Source organism: Bombina bombina, chromosome 1 (assembly GCF_027579735.1).
Source record: "Bombina bombina isolate aBomBom1 chromosome 1, aBomBom1.pri, whole genome shotgun sequence".
Taxonomy (NCBI): domain Eukaryota; kingdom Metazoa; phylum Chordata; class Amphibia; order Anura; family Bombinatoridae; genus Bombina; species Bombina bombina.
This window is the reverse complement of record NC_069499.1, coordinates 1,277,072,130-1,277,091,619: the sequence shown is the minus strand read 5'-3', so window position 1 is coordinate 1,277,091,619 and position 19,490 is coordinate 1,277,072,130. Positions and strand designations below refer to the sequence as shown.

Below are 19,490 nucleotides of genomic sequence, written 5' to 3'. Positions count from 1 at the left end.
AAGCTGAAATGATAGGGAATATCCCAGAGCAGAGAAAGTTCACAAAATGAGGTAAGCTGTACTCACAATAGGCAGGGTAGTCTTTGGTGGCAACAGGTAGGGAATCCAGTGGTATGGCAGTTCAAGGGTAAATCAATAGAAGGACCGGAAACAGGCAGGAATCGGCAACAAAGGGAATCCAATAATTACAGTTCAGGAATAAACCAATAGAATGGTCAGGCAGGCAGAGTTTGGTAACAGAATAGCAATCCAATGGTTCAATGGTTAAACAGGCAGAGTGGTCAGACAGGCAGAGTTCAGCAACTGTATGGCAATACAATATTTTAGGGTTAAGCAAGCAGAGTAGTAGTCAGACAGAATACAGATTTAGGTGTGTGTAAAACACACACCAAAGCAGCGCAATGATCTGGAAATCAGTGCTCTTGAGAAAGTCACGCCGAGACGTGACAAAACGCGTAGAGAACCGCCCACTGCCCGCCCACCCTCTGAGCTATTCGTTCCTTTGAAGCCGCCCCAGCTCTAAGTCTGCAGCTACGAGCTTGGAGGTTAAAGAGCCGAGGAACGTTTTTACTCTTAGCTATAACGCACACTTAGCTTGCCATTTCACTTGTCACCTGTTTTAGTATTGGCTCAGAACTTTGGTCCACAATTGGCACGAATTTATGAACTTTGCTTGGAGGTAATTCCTCACGGACCGACTCTGACATACCTGAATCTGGCAACACTAAGGAGGAAACAAAGGGACAAGCTTACATCTCATCAATACAGATGAATGCTGGCATGAGACGATAAGTCTATGGTTTTATTATATATATGCTGATTTTATATTTTCATTTTGTAAGTGGCCATTTGTCGTGTGTATTATTAAATTGATGTTACTCTGCATTTGAGTCCGCGCTCTTCTCTTCTCTATTTTTAGAGAAAAACGAGTAGTCAGACAGGCAGAGTTCAATAACATTATGGAAATCCAGTTCTTTAGGGGTTAAGCAAACAGAGTAGTCAGACATTCAGAGTTCAATAACGTTATGGCAATCCAGTACTTTAGGGGTTAAGCAAGCAGAGTAGTCAGACAGGTAGAGTTCAATAACGTTATGGCAATCCAGTACTTTGGGGGTTAAGCAATCCAGTAAACAGTAACAATCACAGCCAGGAGCACACTAAGTAACACCTATACTTGGGCAGTGATAGGTAGAAAGTGAGCAACTTACATAGGCGCAGGATTCGCGCCACAGGAGATCCTGACCGGCTTCAGAATGAAGGAGTGTGCGGCGATTATGTCACCGCCGCACGCACACAGGAGCCGACTCTACCCTAGGCAACGAGCTGAACAGCAGGTGCTGTGTCCCTAGAAACAGCTAGAGTGGCATTGTGTGACAGCTACTGACTGTAAACAAAGTTTGTCAGGCAGTCAGTAAGGCACATGCACAGAATGGACCCAAAAATGTCTGTTTTTTTAAACAGAAATACCGGACTTTCCAGTCACATACCAGACACCTGGAAAACTGGGACAGAATGAACAATCAGGTGGGACACTGGGACAGCGCCTCCAGTCAGGGACAATCCCAGTCAAACTATATATACTATACACTGTATATATACTATATATATATATACTGTTTGTATAAATAATTTAAACAAATTCCTAAATATCCATATGATTTTATTGAAGATGTGTGTGTTTTTCATGGTTTAGAAGTAGTTAACATAAAAATAATAGTTGTAAAAGGTATTCTGAACCTCTGTGCTTAGTATAGAAAACTACAAACTTGAGTCATAAATCTGGCTAGCTTATAATGAAAATGTAAAATCTTTAAGCACTGCATTATGGTGTTCTCTATGGTATGTATTTTGGCAGCAATTTTAAAAGCTACCATCCAGCCAAAAATTACTAACACCCCCAAAGAATTCTCAGTCTAGTCTTTGTTGGTAACAGTGACTTCATGTTAATCCAAATCTACATTGAATTTTTATAAATAAAACATTATACTATTATTAAATACACACAGAGAGAAGCACACTCACAGGAATGAACAACCGGCTCAATACCATTGTTCTATGGCGATTTACCACCTGGATGCAGCTTCGTTTAGCGCAGTAATGCTTTTCACAGAGTAGAACTTTCCTGTAGCATATTAGTCTGATCCCGCCTATTACGGTCAGTCCAGCACCGCAATACTAGTCAATTCCTCTGCCAGTACCCAAGATGGCGCCCATTATTGCAGAGGGGAAGGGTTAGAGAGCTGTTTGGTGGGGGATCAGTGAGGTTGGGGTCTAAGGGGGGATCCTACACATCAGCATATGTAAATATGCTTTTTTTTTTTTTTTTTTTTTTAAAAGGGCCAAATACCTTTTATTTTAGTACTGGCAGACTTTCTGCCAGTACTTAAGATGGCGGGGACAATTGTGGGGTGGGGGAGGGAAGAGAGCTGTTTGGGAGGGATCAGGGGGTCGGATGTTTCAGGTGGGAGGCTGAGCTCTACACTAAAGCTAAAATTAACCCTGCAAGCTCCCTACAAGCTACCTAATTAACCCCTTCACTGCTAGCCATAATACACGTGTGATGCGCAGCAGCATTTAGAGGCCTTCTAATTACCAAAAAGCAATGCCAAAGCCATATATGTCTGCTATTTCTGAACAAAGGGGATCCCAGAGAAGCATTTACAACCATTTGTGCCATAATTGCACAAGCTGTTTGTAAATAATTTCAGTGAGAAACCTAAAATTGAGAAAAAAATAACGTTTTTTTTTAATTTGATCGCATTTGGCGGTGAAATGGTGGCATGAGATATACCAAAATTGGCCTATATCAATACTTGGGGTTGTCTACTACACTACACTAAAGCTTAAACTACCCCAAAAAGCTCCCTACATGCTCCCTAATTAACCCCTTCACTGCTGGGCATTATACACGTGTGGTGCGCAGTGGCATTTAGCGGCCTTCGAATTACCAAAAAGCAACGCCAAAGTCATATATGTCTGCTATTTCTGAACAAAGGGGATCCCAGAGAAGAATTTACAACCATTTATGCCATAATTGCACAAGCTGTTTGTAAATAATTTAAGTTAGAAACCAAAAGTTTGTGAAAAAATTTGTGAAAAGTGAACGATTTTTTGTATTTGATTGCATTTGGCGGTGAAATGGTGGCATGAAAAATACCAAAATGGGCCTAGATCAATACTTTGGGTTGTCTACTAAAAAAAAATATATACATGTCAATGGATATTCAGAGATTCCTGAAAGATATCAGTGTTCTAATGTAACTATCGCTAATTTTGAAAAGAAATGGTTTGGAAATAGCAAAGTGCTACTTGTATTTATGACCCTATAGTTTACAAAAAAAGCAAAGAACATGTAAACATTGGGTATTTCTAAAATCAGGACAAAATTTAGAAACTATTTAGCATGGGTGTTTTTTGGTGGTTGTAGATGTGTAACAGATTTTGGGGGTCAAAGTTAGAAAAAGTGTGTTTTTTCCATTTATTCCTCATATTTTATCATTTTTTTTATATTTAATAGGAGAGGAAACAATGGCACTACTCAGAACTTAGAAATATTTGGAACGTTCCCCTGTCATTCATTAAATATGAAATTCAAAAGTCTTAATAGATTGATTATAAGTAATCTCTATCTTGGTGGGGGTAGGTGCTTGTACCAATCTAATACTATGCAAGGAATCAGTGAGAAACTGATTAAGGGGTACAAATATAGCACTCTTGAACGTTTGAGAAAGTATGAGAAAAGTATGTATTAAAAAATAACTTTTATTAGATCATGTTAAAATCGGGGTGAACATACATATTAAAATACACATTGGTCTACTACCATATAGCCATAAAATAAATGGCTAAACAACACGACCTTGTAAGGTTTCGTATTGAGTTTAGTATGAAAATGACTAGCTACGATTCCCTCAGTGGATGGTGCTATTTGTCTGCCAAAATGTTAGGACCTATCAACGTGAATGTATTAAACAGAAAATTATATGGTAAACATTAAACACTCGATTGAGGTGAAGAAATATATATACTATCACTTCATGTAAATAAATGGAGTAATCAGGATATAATCCTTGGATATGGAGAGTGTATTGGATATACTTGTAATAAAGATGGTTAAGGTTAGATAATATATTTCCCACTTGTGTGGCTAAATGGTTAGATGATTATGTGACCATCTATTAGTCAGGAAAAGCCTGACTGGTTACCTTTTTAATACCTTATGTCAATAATGAGGTTTCTATAACAGTCCTATAGTCAGGAAAAGCCTGACTCGATTACCTTGTTAATACCTTGGATGGCTGAATAATGTTGGATTCGATAATTCTATATCCTATAAATAGTCAGGAAAAGCCTGACTAGTTACCTTATTAGTACCGGTTGTTATAGAAAAAATAATCTGAGAAAAGAGTGATTTTACCATCCGGAGGTCAGGAAAGGCCTGACCAGTTACCTTATTAATACCTGTTGTTGGAGATAGAACATAAGTAAGGTCTAGCTGATTATTAAATCATATATGATCTCGTAAATAATTTGGGAAAAGCCCAAATTGAATACCTTATTATTACCTAAAAATATTTACATTAAATACTGAACCATAAGTATTACCATCAGAACTGACTGTTTGAATCTTAAATGAGCTTGTGCTCAATCAATTGCGAGTTGAAAGGCTTACGATTAACTCTACGTTATAGTTGTTATAGTCGTATACCCACAAAGTTAGGATAAGCCTGACTGCTATATTAATATCGTAATAAATAAATTTAACAAAACAAATTCTGTCAGCTAGACTTATTCAGTACCATGGCGTAACTATATCTAAGTCAGACCGCCAAAGCGGTTTAAATTCTAAAGTTTAACTAGCCATTTGTTATCCTATGTAGTAGTACACCAATATTTTTAAAAACAACAAGAAGGGAAAGGGGTAAGCTAGACCTTACTTATGTTCTATCTCCAACAACAGGTATTAATAAGGTAACTGGTCAGGCCTTTCCTGACCTCCGGATGGTAAAATCACTCTTTTTCTCAGATTATTTTTTCTATAACAACCGGTACTAATAAGGTAACTAGTCAGGCTTTTCCTGACTATTTATAGGATATAGAATTATCGAATCCAACATTATTCAGCCATCCAAGGTATTAACAAGGTAAACGAGTCAGGCTTTTCCTGACTATAGGACTGTTATAGAAACCTCATTATTGACATAAGGTATTAAAAAGGTAACCAGTCAGGCTTTTCCTGACTAATAGATGGTCACATAATCATCTAACCATTTAGCCACACAAGTGGGAAATATATTATCTAACCTTAACCATCTTTATTACAAGTATATCCAATACACTCTCCATATCCAAGGATTATATCCTGATTACTCCATTTATTTACATGAAGTGATAGTATATATATTTCTTCACCTCAATCGAGTGTTTAATGTTTACCATATAATTTTCTGTTTAATACATTCACGTTGATAGGTCCTAACATTTTGGCAGACAAATAGCACCATCCACTGAGGGAATCGTAGCTAGTCATTTTCATACTAAACTCAATACGAAACCTTATGAGGTCGTGTTGTTTAGCCATTTATTTTATGGCGATATGGTAGTAGACGAATGTGTATTTTAATATGTATGTTCACCCCGATTTTAACATGATCTAATAAAAGTTATTTTTTAATACATACTTTTCTCATACTTTCTCAAACGTTCAAGAGTTCTATATTTGTACCCTTTAATCAGTTTCTCACTGATTCCTTGCATAATTTTTTTTATAGTAAATTATAAGATATGATGAAAATAATGGTATCTTTAGAAAGTCTATTTAATGGCGAGAAAAATGGTATATAATATGTGTGGGTACAGTAAATGAGTAAGAGGAAAATTACAGCTAAACACAAACACTGCAGAAATGAAAAAATAGCCTTGGTCCCAAACGGACAGAAAATGGAAAAGTGCTGTGGTCATTAAGGGGTTAATGTATGGAATTAATGTTTAGGTAGAAAATTAACTTTCACTTTAAATACACTTTTGAAATAGCTATAGCTTTTGATAGAAGCATTTTTGCTATTAAATGTATATTACATAAATGCTTCTATTCACTTCTATTGACTGTAATGTCCCTTTAAGCCCCATGGAGAACAGCTGCCATTTATACAAACAGTGGGATAACTTCCAACAGAAGACTCCTAATGCAATATAAACTCAGAAAGGGCTATTATTACATTAGTCTGTAGAATAAAAAAAATGATTTGACATGTTTCAGTAACAGCTCTCTGCTCAGGGAATCCCCTCTGCAAATGATTTTCTTATAGGATAGGAATGTGAAAAAAAGAATGACTAGGAATAGAAAAACATTTCAGCTGACTTTATTGCTGGACAGTATTAGTCAAGTGCATTAAAAATGTGAAAATCAATTCCCTTAACTGTGTAGCCCATATTTAGCTTCCCACTTCAATGATTCATGTCAGCCACAAAGTAACTTTTCATCTTTGTTGGCATATGCATTTTATGGTCATGAGTGTATTATTTTGTGTACTAAAACTGAAAAGACATAGAAAGTGACAGATCACAAATATATTTTTGTACCATATCTTTTTGCCTCAAATGCTGTAACTAAAAGACATGCTATGAAAGTTTATTTTATGTGTATATGAGCTAATGTTATTTTATATATACACTCTATTAGCCTACTTGCATTATGGGTATTTAAACATGCACAACCCCCATATGATAACTCCACATGGACTTAATTTATAGGGATTGTATCAGTTTCTTTCCCTTATTCTAACTTGAGATGTTTGTTTACAAATATACATTTTTATTAAAAAAAATCAAAATATCCCATAATACTACTTTTTAACTGTGCTGAGAACTCATTTTTCCAACCCATATGATGTATTTTTAACAAGCAAAAGCTGCAACAATCAAGCAAAAATCTAAATCTATGAGAACTCTCATGCAACTCCCTAGTATCCAAATAAACTAATTGTGCATTAGAGTAAAAGAGTGTGAATAAACTGTTCTAATTTGTGACATACATTGCTGTTGGTAGCATAGGCCATAGTGTGTAGCTTTATATGTTGCCTCATCTTAATTAAGTTTTTTTCCTTTCATTCAATGTTTTACTGTATACTGATAGGGATTGAGAAAGATTGTGGATTTTCTTTCCAGTTTCATTTCTAGGGATGCTACATAACCCACATTCTTCAAATAGATTAAAGGATCATTAATCACTTTTTTTGCTGAGCCATTTTGACACCCCTGCGGGTGCATGATAAATTAGTGCTCCACTTGTAATCTAGCCCTAAATCATTTGTGAGGGTTAAAAGGTAGGTAGGAAAAAAAGCTCAAAATTGTCTCAGCACTAGGGTGAAAAAGGCTCAACAGTGAAAGTGTTAAAACTTGATTTAAAAGATGACAATACTGTTAGTGACACTCACAGCGAGTTTGACTTTCAATCAAATATTAAAATTAAAAAGTAAAAAAAAAATGCCATTTGTAGATGCTTGGGTTCTGCAGTACCTATAGAAGTAAGCCCATCATGGCATTCATATGGTTGTTGTGGATGGATTCTGATTACAATAGATTATTGTCACATATGTTAATGAGTATTTTCCTTGAACAGTGAACAAATGGACTACATAAATAGAGTTTTACTGTAACTTTAAGAGATGTGAATAAGCTATTGTATCAGTCAGTTTTGGGGAACCCCTCTATTTCTATTTTGAAAACTGGTACTTATCCCACAAAAAGGCCTTTTCAAAGTCTTGAGGGCCGATTTATCAAGCTCTGTATGGAGCTTGATGCCCCTGTTTCCGTACGAGCCTTCAGGCTCACAGGAATCAGAAGTTATGAAGCAGCAGTCTAAAGACCACCGCTCCATAACTGGTCCGCCTGCTCTGAGGCTGCGGACAGAAATCAACCCGATCAAATACGATCGGGTGGATTGACATCCCCCTGCTTGCGGCCTGGAAGAAGACCTTCTCCGTCGGACTTCAGCAACGATGAGTACCTATTTGGGGCTTAGTTTTATTTATTTTTTATTTTTTTAATATTAGGAATTTAATGGGCTGTAAAAGAGCTGATTGCCCTTTTAAGGGCAATAAAATAGCTGAATGCCCTTTTAAGGGCAATGCCCATACAAATGCCCCTTTGGGGGCAATGGGTAGTTTAGGTTTTTTTAGTGTTAGATTTTTTTATTTTGGCGGGGTTTGGTGGGTGGGGGTTTTTACTGTTAGGGGGGACTTAGTATTTTTTTTTATCATAAAAGAGCTGTTTAACTTATGGCAATGCCCTACAAAAGGCCCTTTTAAGGGTCATTGTAGTTTAGTTTAGATTAGGGGGTGTTTTTTTTTTTTTTTTTTTTTTTTCATAGGGATTAGGTTTATTTATTTTTATTTTTGATAATTTTGTTTATTTTTTTCTGTAATTTTAAATTTTTTTATTTTTGTAATTTAATGTTAGGTTTTATTTAAGTGTAACTTAGTATTGGGGTTAATTTAGGGGGTGTTAGGTTAGGGGGCTTAGTAATTAAATTAGTTATTTGCTTTGTGGGCGGTTGGTGGTTTTGGAGTTAATAGGTTCATTAGGTTTATTGCAATGTGGGGGTTTGGTGGTTTAGGGGTTAATAGGTTAATTAGGTTTATTGCAATATGGGGTTTGTCGGTTTAGGGGTTAATATGTTAATTAGGTTTATTGAGATTTGGACGGTTGACGGTTATGGGGTTAATGTGTTAATTAGGTTTATTGCGATGTGGGGGTTTGACGGTTAGGAGGTTAATAGGTTAATTAGGTTTATTGCGATGTTGGGGGTTGGTGGTTTAGGGGTTAATAGGTTAATTAGGTTTATTGCGATGTGAGGGTTGGTGGTTTTGGTGTTTGTTAATACTTCGTGCGGGCGGTTACGTGTTTTATTTTGTGCGGTGGTTACGTGTTTTTTTTTAAGGCTTCGGGTTTGCCTACGCTGTATCCAGGTAGATTCCGAAAATGCCAGGGTGTTGAAAGAACCTGCGGTGGATTCTTTCATCACCCTGCCATTTTCGGAATCCACCGGGATGATTGGAACAGCCAATAGAATGCAAGCTCAATCCTATTGGCTGATTGGATCAGCCAATAGGATTGAAGCTCAATCATATTGGCTGATTGCATCAGCCAATAGGATTTTTTCAACTTTAATTCTGATTGGCTGATAGAATTCTATCAGCCAATCGGAATTCAAGGGACGCCATCTTGGATGACGTCCCTTAAAGGAACCTTCATTCTTCAGTAGCCGTCGAAAGAAGAGGATGCGCCGCGCCGGATGTCTTGAAGATGGAACAAAACAACTAGTTAAACTAATTGTAAAAAAGAATACAATTAAGTATATAGAAATAAGCTCCACAAATATAAAGTATAAGTTAAATCAGCAAAAAATAAATCAAGTTGGATAAGTAAAGAAATATCAATTAAAAAGTTCCATCACATTCATTCATAATATACTTTATTACATAGACTAGGAACAAACATTCATACAATAGCTAGGGCTTGGACAAATTAAAAACACTTGAACCAGGTTAATTTCGAATATCAATGTATTATAATGCTATAGTAATGATATAGAAATAGTGTCTAACAGCCAGCAGTCAAAAATTAGCTAAGCCCTTACAATCCGAGGGCTGATTTAGATTTAAATTGTTAATTCTAATACTGAAGGCTGTGATAATAATATCAATGTATCAACGAGTCATAAATTTTAACCCAGGTAAGCAATTAAAAATTGACAACAAGGAGAGGCAAAGCTGCCCCTGTCGGACCCCTGACGTGCGTTTCACAAAGAACGCTTCCTCAGAGGGAATCTTAAAGATGGAGCCGCTCCGCGTCGGAAGGATGAAGATAGAAGATGCCGTCTGGATGAAGACTTCTGCCCGCCTGGAGGACCACTTCTTGCCGCTTGGATGAAGACTTCTCCCGGCTTCGTTGAGGACTTCTGCCCGCTTGGATGAAGACTTCTTCTGGCTTCGTTGAGGATGGATGTCGGGTCTTCAAAAACTGTAAGTGGATCTTCAGGGGTTAGTGTTAGAGTTTTTAAGAGTTTATAGGGTGGGTTTTATTTTTAGTTTAGGGTTTGGGCTGAAAAAGAGCTAAATGCCATTTTAAGGGCAATGCCCATCTAAATGCCCTTTTCAGGGCAATGGGGAGCTTAGTTTTTGTAGATAGGATTTTATTGGGGGGGTTTGGTTGTGTGGGGGTGGGTTTTACTGTTGGGGGGTTGTTTTTGAATTTTTTTTTACATGTAAAAGAGCTGATTTATTTGGGGCAATGCCCTGCAAAAGGCCCTTTTAAGGGCTATTGGCAGTTTAGTTTAGGCTAAGGTTTTTTTTTATTTGGGGGGGCTTTTTAATTTTGATAGGGCTATTAGATTAGGTGTAATTAGTTTAAATATTTGATAATTTCTTTTTTATTTTGTGTAATTTAGTGTTTATTTTTTTGTAATTTAGTTAATTGCATTTAATTAATGTAATTGATTTAATTGTAGTTTAAAGTTAGGTGTTAGTGTAAGACAGGTTAGGTTTTATTTTACAGGTAAGTTTGTATTTATTTTAACTAGGTAGCTATTAAATAGTTAATACCTATTTACTATCTAGTCTACCTAGTTAAAATAAATACAAACTTACCTGTGAAATAAAAATAAAACCTTATATAGATACAATATAACTATTAGTTATATTGTAGCTAGCTTAGGTTTTATTTTATAGGTAAGAATTTAGTTTTAAATAGGAATTATTTATGGATTAATTGTAAGGGTTAGACTTAGGGTTAGATTTAGGGGTTAATAACTTTAGTATAGTGGCGGCGATTTTGGGGGCAGCAGATTAGGGGTTAATAATCATAATGTAGGTTGCGGCGATGTTAGGGACAGCAGATTAGGGGTTAATAATATTTAACTAGTGTTTGTGAGGCGGGAGTACGGCAGTTTAGGGGTTAATATGTTTAGACAAACAATACCAGGCTGCTACAGGCAGGGAGTTCCGGCACAATCCATATGCAGAGGCGGATCCAGGCAGCTAACAGGTAACAGGGGTGCTAAGCTGTGTAAAAACCGCCGGTGTAGCCGAAAATATAGATTCAAAAAGCATATACAGCAGCACTGAGGCAAAGGAGTAGCAGGGCTATCCAATAGTTAAAAAATATAACTTTTATTTAAACATGTGTTAAAAGAATACACAGCTCCAAACTCCCTGACTAGTTTCGTGCCCTATAGGCACTTAATCATAGGGTAAGTTTGTCAGGTGATAGTACCTCTATTTAAAGGGACCAATACACCTGTATACAATTAAATGAAACAACACATACATAAAATACAAATATATGCATATCTCATAAAAAAACAACAAATAATTCCATTTGCATGCACCAATTCTAAGTAAGAAAAAGCAGCTCACACAAGCTAGTTTGAATATGTTTACATTGTTCATCATATGTTATATATGTTATTTATGTTACTATATGTCTGATACTGCAAAAAATACACATAAAAAAAGACACCAATACTACATGGTCTAAAAGACACATTCCAAATGGTGCTTAACTATTCTATGCATAAATCCAGAATTGCTATAAAACTGGATCATTAATTATGCAGTTTGATGGATCATCAAAAAAAGACCAAAAAAGACCAAAAAATAAATTTATTTATAATGATTTGCAAAAAGAATTTCTTTTCAACAATTTGAAATTGCAAACTATGATTGGTATTTATGAAAGCCCATCAAAGAACACATATGTAAAAAACCAATTATTATGGAAAAGTTTTAAGAAAGTTAAGGGATAAAAATTCACTTGAAAAAAGAAACAAATAAATCCCCAGAGGACCAATTTGTAAAAAATACACATGATTTCATAATTAACATGTAATTGGATTCACCAATTATTGTTAACTTCTATTCAAAAATATTTTTTTCAAAAACAACACACATACTGTGTATTTTATGTTGAATATGAAATTATTGTTATATGAAAATATCCCTGAACCATTAAATTTATTATATAGAAATATGTACAGATATACACTCATTCACAGACATGTATGGATCTTAAAGTGACTACTCCACAAAATAGCTCATGTCCCATTCACGATTCAAACCCAGGGGGGTGATGGTTCTCAATTTGTAAATCCAATATAATTCTTGTTTTGACAACAATTTACACCTATCACCCCCTCTGGGTGGGAACATGATACGATCAATGACTTGAACTTTCATACTGAATATGTTGGTCATATGTATAAGATTAAAGTGCCTGGCTACCGCAGACTCTTTTACATATTCCCTTGTATCCCTTATGTGCTCCCTAATTCTGGACCTCAGTTCCCTAGTCGTTTGACCTGTATACTGTAGGTGACAGTATTTGCATTCCAAAAGGTAAACCGCAAAAGTAGTTCTGCAGTTGGCATAGAATTTATGTGAAAATTCTTCTCCCGTTTGCGTGCTCTTAAAGCCATTACCTATGCTAATGTGACTACAAGTGACACAGGGGCCATGTCCACACCTATAGGTGCCTTTCTTTTTAATCCAATCACTTTTGTCAGTTTTATCAGAACAAACCAAACTAGGGGATAACTTGGAAGACAAAGTTGGTGGTCTTTTCGACACAAATTTGCATTTGCCAATCTGTGACCTTAAGGTCTCATCCTCCTCAAGTAGGTGAAGATTTTTCTTCAAAATTGAACAGACCTGATTAAATTGGCTCGAGTATTCGGTCGAAAAGACCACAGTTTCTTGTGTCAAAAGACTTGGTCTGGTAGATCCCTGTACTAACTCATGTTGCGATTTTGATCTCACCTCATTGTAACTTTGATTCAACAGTGATTCGTCATAACCTCTCCACTTGAGTCGCTCAATCAAAGCATTAGCTTGTTCATCAAATAAGACATCAGAATTGGTGTTCCTGCGTAATCGCAGGAACTGTCCTCTTGGGATTGAATGCACCAAGTGGGGAGGATGACAAGATTTCGCGTGGAGAATGGTATTCCCTGCTGTTGCCTTGCGGAATGTGTCACTCATAACCATTCCTAGGTCAGGATCACCCTTTAAAGTAAGGTCAAGAAAATTAGCACTAATTCCAAAAGTGTCTCCCACAAAACCAAGATTAAATTCATTGTCGCTTAGATATGCAAGGAAACCCTTGTAATCAAAAGGCTCTTTGACGACAAAGATCAAGTCGTCAATGAAACGCATATAAAAGACGACACGATCTTTAAATGGGTTACTGCTTGAATAAAGGTACTTATCCTCCCAACATCCCACATACAGATTTGCGAACGAGGGAGCAACTTTCGCCCCCATGGCTGTCCCGCAAATCTGTATGTGGAATTCTTTGTCAAACATAAAAAAATGATGTTTAAGCAAGAATTCTATGATTTCACATAATACCACTTTGGTCTCCTCCGAGAATCTAGTCTGACCATCAAGAAAATATCTGATAGCCTTTACCCCCATGTGATGTGGGATACTAGAATATAGGGCAGTGGCGTCCACCACTACCCATTTGTATTCATTTTCCCATTTTAAAAGTCTTAACAACTGTAAGAGATGTGTGGAGTCTCTCAAATAACTTTTTAGACCCCTCACCAGGGGTTGCAGGATTGAGTCTATCCATTCTGAAGTAGGCTCAAAGAGAGACCCAATCCCCGAGACGATGAGACGTCCCGGGGGTTGGGTCAAACTCTTATGAGTTTTGGGTAAGTAGTGAAAAATTGGAATCCGTGGATTCTCATGGACCAACATCTCAATCTGATCCCTGGTGAGGAGTCCAACAGCCACAGTTTGTTCCAATATTCTTATGAGCTTGTATCTGAATAGAATGGTGGGATTAGAACTGATCTTTCTATGTGTTTTAGGGTCACATAATTGCCTATTACTTTCTAAGATGTAGTCGCTCTTGTTGAGGACGACCACATTCCCACCCTTATCTGAATTACGGATAACAATATTGTCATTAGTCTCAAGAGAATTCAAAGCAGCTCTTTCTTTAAATGTCAAGTTAGATACTTTCTTTTTCATCTGTTTAACCCCATCTTCCAACGCCAAGATCTCTCTTTCAACTTTTTTCTGGTACATGTTTAATGCTGTTCCCCTAAAGTGTGTGGGATAAAAACTAGATGAATGTTTTAATGGTGCTGGGATGTCTTTGTCCTGTAAACCATAACCACCCTCCATTTCACTGAGATCCCGTAACAAAATATTGTCTTCAAAATTTAACAATAAATTGGTTCTTAAACCTGTCACATTATTCACATTGGTGTCATCAACATCAACAGGATTACTTTGAGGACTATGGCCTTGCACCGAAAAAACACCAATTCTGATGTCTTATTTGATGAACAAGCTAATGCTTTGATTGAGCGACTCAAGTAGAGAGGTTATGACGAATCACTGTTGAATCAAAGTTACAATGAGGTGAGATCAAAATCTCAACATGAGTTAGTACTGGTATCTACCAGTCCAAGTCTAGTGACACAAGAAACTGTGGTCTTTTCGACCGAATACTCGAGCCAATTTAATCAGGTCTGTTCAATTTTGAAGAAAAATCTTCGCCTACTTGAGGAGGATGAGACCTTAAGGTCACAGATTGGCAAATGCAAATTTGTGTCGAAAAGACCACCAACTTTGTCTTCCAAGTTATCCACTAGTTTGGTTTGTTCTGATAAAACTGACAAAAGTGATTGGATTAAAAAGAAAGGCACCTATAGGTGTGGACATGGCCCCTGTGTCACTTGTAGTCACATTAGCATAGGTAATGGCTTTAAGAGCACGCAAACAGGAGAAGAATTTTCACATAAATTCTATGCCAACTGCAGAACTACTTTTGCGGTTTACCCTTTGGAATGCAAATACTGTCACCTACAGTATACAGGTCAAACGACTAGGGAACTGAGGTCCAGAATTAGGGAGCACATAAGGGATACAAGGGAATATGTAAAAGAGTCTGCGGTAGCCAGGCTCTTTAATCTTATACATATGACCAACATATTCAGTATGAAAGTTCAAGTCATTGATCGTATCATGTTCCCACCCAGAGGGAGTGAAAGGTGTAAATTGTTGTCAAAACAAGAATTATATTGGATTTACAAATTGAGAACCATCACCCCCCTGGGTTTGAATCGTGAATGGGACATGAGCTATTTTGTGGAGTAGTCACTTTAAGATCCATACATTTCTGTGAATGAGTGTATATCTGTACATATTTCTATATAATAAATTTAATGGTTCAGGGATATTTTCATATAACAATAATTTCATATTCAACATAAAATACACAGTATGTGTGTTTTTGAAAAAAATATTTTTGAATAGAAGTTAACAATAATTGGTGAATCCGATTACATGTTAATTATGAAATCATGTGTATTTTTTACAAATTGGTCCTCTGGGGATTTGTTTGTTTGTTTTTTCAAGTGAATTTTTATCCCTTAACTTTATATAAAACTTTTCCATAATAATTGGTTTTTTACATATGTGTTCTTTGATGGGCTTTCATAAATACCAATCATGGTTTGCAATTTCAAATTGTTGAAAAGAAATTCTTTTTGCAAATCATTATAAATAAATTTATTTTTTGGTCTTTTTTGGTCTTTTTTTGATGATCCATCAAACTGCATAATTAATGATCCAGTTTTATAGCAATTCTGGATTTATGCATAGAATAGTTAAGCACCATTTGGAATGTGTCTTTTAGACCATGTAGTATTGGTGTCTTTTTTTATGTGTATTTTTTGCAGTATCAGACATATAGTAACATAAATAACATATATAACATATGATGAACAATGTAAACATATTCAAACTAGCTTGTGTGAGCTGCTTTTTCTTACTTAGAATTGGTGCATGCAAATGGAATTATTTGTTGTTTTTTTATGAGATATGCATATATTTGTATTTTATGTATGTGTTGTTTCATTTAATTGTATACAGGTGTATTGGTCCCTTTAAATAGAGGTACTATCACCTGACAAACTTACCCTATGATTAAGTGCCTATAGGGCACGAAACTAGTCAGGGAGTTTGGAGCTGTGTATTCTTTTAACACATGTTTAAATAAAAGTTATATTTTTTAACTATTGGATTGCCCTGCTACTCCTTTGCCTCAGTGCTGCTGTATATGCTTTTTGGGTTAATATGTTTATTATAGCGGCGGCGATGTCGGGAGCGGCAGATTAGGGGTTAATAATTTTATTTTAGTGTTTACAATGCGGGAGGGCCTCGGTTTAGGGGTTAATAGGTAGTTTATGGGTGTTAGTGCACTTTTTAGCACTTTAGTTATCAGTTTTATGTTACAGCTCTGTAACATAAAACCCATAACTACTGACTTTCAGTTTACAGTACGGATTTTGTAGTTATAGGCTGTACTTTTTGGCCGGACAGGCAAACTCGTAATACCGGCGCTGTGGAAGTCCCATTTAAAAAGGACTTTTTGAAAGCTGCGGTAGTTACGTTGCGTTATGGCCAAAAATGTTTGTGATACAGATATACCTGCAAGACTCATAATACCAGCGGTAGTGAAAAAGCAGCCTTATAAAGCTTTTTCACTCATAACGCAAAACTCGTAATCTAGCCGTATTTTTTTTAATAACAATTGATAATTTAAAATTAGAAGATAAGGTTTATTATTTTTGGTATTATGAACCAGCTTGCAATTTTTACAGAAAATGAGTGTGTATAAAATCTAAGCATACAAATATTAGATACATTTTAAAATGACATAGTATTCTGAGTTCTCAGAGTGGTGGCTTATCCCATTTTGACAATTTGTGCGTTCTCCTAGCCCTGTCCAAACTCACTTAGCGTAGCATAAAATCTTAAAAAATCAGCACTAAAAATCATTCCATTTAAAATTTCACAAAATATCACAGTTTTACATTCTTCCAGTTCTCCCATTTATTTGAATTCTTAAAAGTATTATACGTTTAAAGAAACATGGATCTATAACTATAAGCCCTAACATCAGCAACACAACAAAATGAGTCTAGCGGCTACTACCAGGTTATCATTATAACTGTGGCAATCACTTTATAGCTATAAGGATATGAAACCCCTTATTTGAATCATGGGACCTTACTCTTTCAAATAAGTGGTCTTATAGTAAATTTCTACGTTGAAAGTATAATAAAGGCCACTTAAAATTTTTCAGAACCCCCAAAATAAAACAAATGCTGCAAGGTATTTGTAATTGTTATGATAATCATCTGGCAGCATGTTTTCAAATTAGGGGTCTCAAGTTTATCTATGTATTGTGGGGGCATCCTCCCCAATGTAGATTCATAGATTCATATGCCTATGGTTCCGTCAGGTGATTACTGATTTATATGATAATCACCTGCTATCTAATGGGACATGAGACCCATTATTTGAAAATGGGTAATCCCCTCTTTCATGTGATGGGTATTGTGTGCTTATGTGTTGTATGCTGTCTTTAATGTATAGGGGGTGCTTTTGAGCCACTGCCCACCATACAGTAAATATAAGACCATGCATTGAAAAGAGGAGGTTCAACTCTGTGTTTTCGTAGAGATTATACCAATCTGTGTTTATGGGGGGTAGGGCTCCCCTCATAAAACACAGGTGTGTGTTTGTATCATTACCATGGGGATCCCCTGAAATTTAAAGGGGGATGTGACCCCCTCATTTAAAAAAAGACAATTTCCTCTTTCACATTAGGGGGTCCTATATCCCTGATAGATGCAGGTGATTTCTCTTAAAGTGGCAATAACCTGCAGATGCACTTAAAGCTGCTGTTTCCTTAAAAGTAAAGGCATCTCTAACAGAGCCCCTATCTCCCCCTTGTTTGTTTGATTTTTGTTTTAGAAGAACAAGTGACCCTTTATATAAAAGGACAGACTCTCCTCTTTTAAATGAGAGGGTCACTTGTTCCTGGGCCTGTGATACAGTCTTGGAAAGCCTTCTCCCAGCACATTGACTTAGTATCCATAACTCCCTATATTAAAAGGGAGTACCGCCCTCTTGTGATATCACCACATGTGCCAGTGATAATGTCACAATGACTACCAGAAAGAGACAATGATGGGCAAGGAGACTGTAGTCTCTTTTTTCTCTCTCCAGTGGAGGGGCTCCCTAGGATCCAGATTTGAAGGGTGACCCCCCCCCCCATGATGACGACACATGGTTGTCTTCCACACTGGGGAGTAGATGTGCATCATGACCACGGGCCGTCATGAGCATCCAAAGAGTTAAATATAGTAGAATTGCATCATCTGACAATTACAGACTTTTGTGCATATACACAGGAGCTGGTACAATTGGAGTATATAAAAAGAAAACATGGCAATGATAATGGAAGTAAATTTGAAAGTTAAAAATTAAAAATTGCATGCTCTATCTGAATCAGGAAAGTTTAATTTTGACTTTAGAATACCTTTAAATGTGGTAGACATTAACTATCTTCTTGTTTAGTACCATCACTGGTCCCTTGATATTGATGGTTTGGTTTCAGACTTTTTATAAGAAACTGCAGCAACCTGAAATCTAAGAACCGCAGTGAAATATTAAAGGACTAGTAAATACAGTAAAATTGCACAATCAACAAATGCATAATAAGACAATGCAATAGCCCTTACTCTATATTTTATATGAGCAGTAGATTTTTTCTGAAAACTTTCCTTCCATATACCTGCTCCTGTATCATGTGACAGCTGTCAAGGAATCAAAGAGTCATATATCTTGCACCTCGCTGGTGCCTCAAAAAGTGAGTATATTAAAAGACTGCATAATTTGATAATGTAAATAAATTGGATTTTTTTTTAATGGTTTGATGTTGTCATCATGCACATTGCAGTCTGTGGGGTAGATTTATCATTGTGCGAACGGACATGATCCGCTGTAGCGATCATGTCTGCCGCACATTGATAAATGCTAATAGCATACTGCTTGTGTAATGACGCCCCCTGCAGATTCATGTGTCAATCAACCCGATCGTGTGTGATCGGGCAGATTGATGTCCGCAGCCTCAGAGCAGGAGGACAAGGTAAGGAGCAGCGGTCTTAAGAAGGCTTGCGCGGAAACAGCAGCATCAAGCTTCATTCGGAGCCTGATGAATCGGCCCTTAGTGTTTATGATCATCCATGGTCATCATTAAGAAGGATCACAGATTTAAATACAGTAAATATAAGACCACTATGTTGGCTACCTAGTGGGTGGCACTCCCAAAGTTTCAGTGGGAGTGCCGGTGGCATCGCTATAAAAATGTGGTGATGTCATAAAGTGGTGGAGTCCCTATAGCTGCAAAGGAGCTGGATGGGGTAACTTATTCAAACCCCTTGATCTCAGCTCCCTTAGCAGCTACAGATGCATATAACAATTAAATCTGAATCTGCTGAAAAAAAATATATATAATTTTTTGTAGGTCACTGACTTTCAGTAGTGTTTAAATTTAAACAGCAAATAAGCTCAAAATCTGCTTAGCACAGGGGTGTGGAAATGGCTTGGTAGTAAAGTGGTTAA

At 36.6% G+C, this 19,490-nt stretch overlaps 1 protein-coding gene across 1 annotated transcript in view; it reads left to right on the top strand.

Annotated features, from left to right (window-relative positions):
* The window catches only part of CDH16 (cadherin 16), a 577,454-nt gene that overhangs the window by 32,067 nt on the left and 525,897 nt on the right, over positions 1-19,490 (top strand). The window lies entirely within an intron of this gene.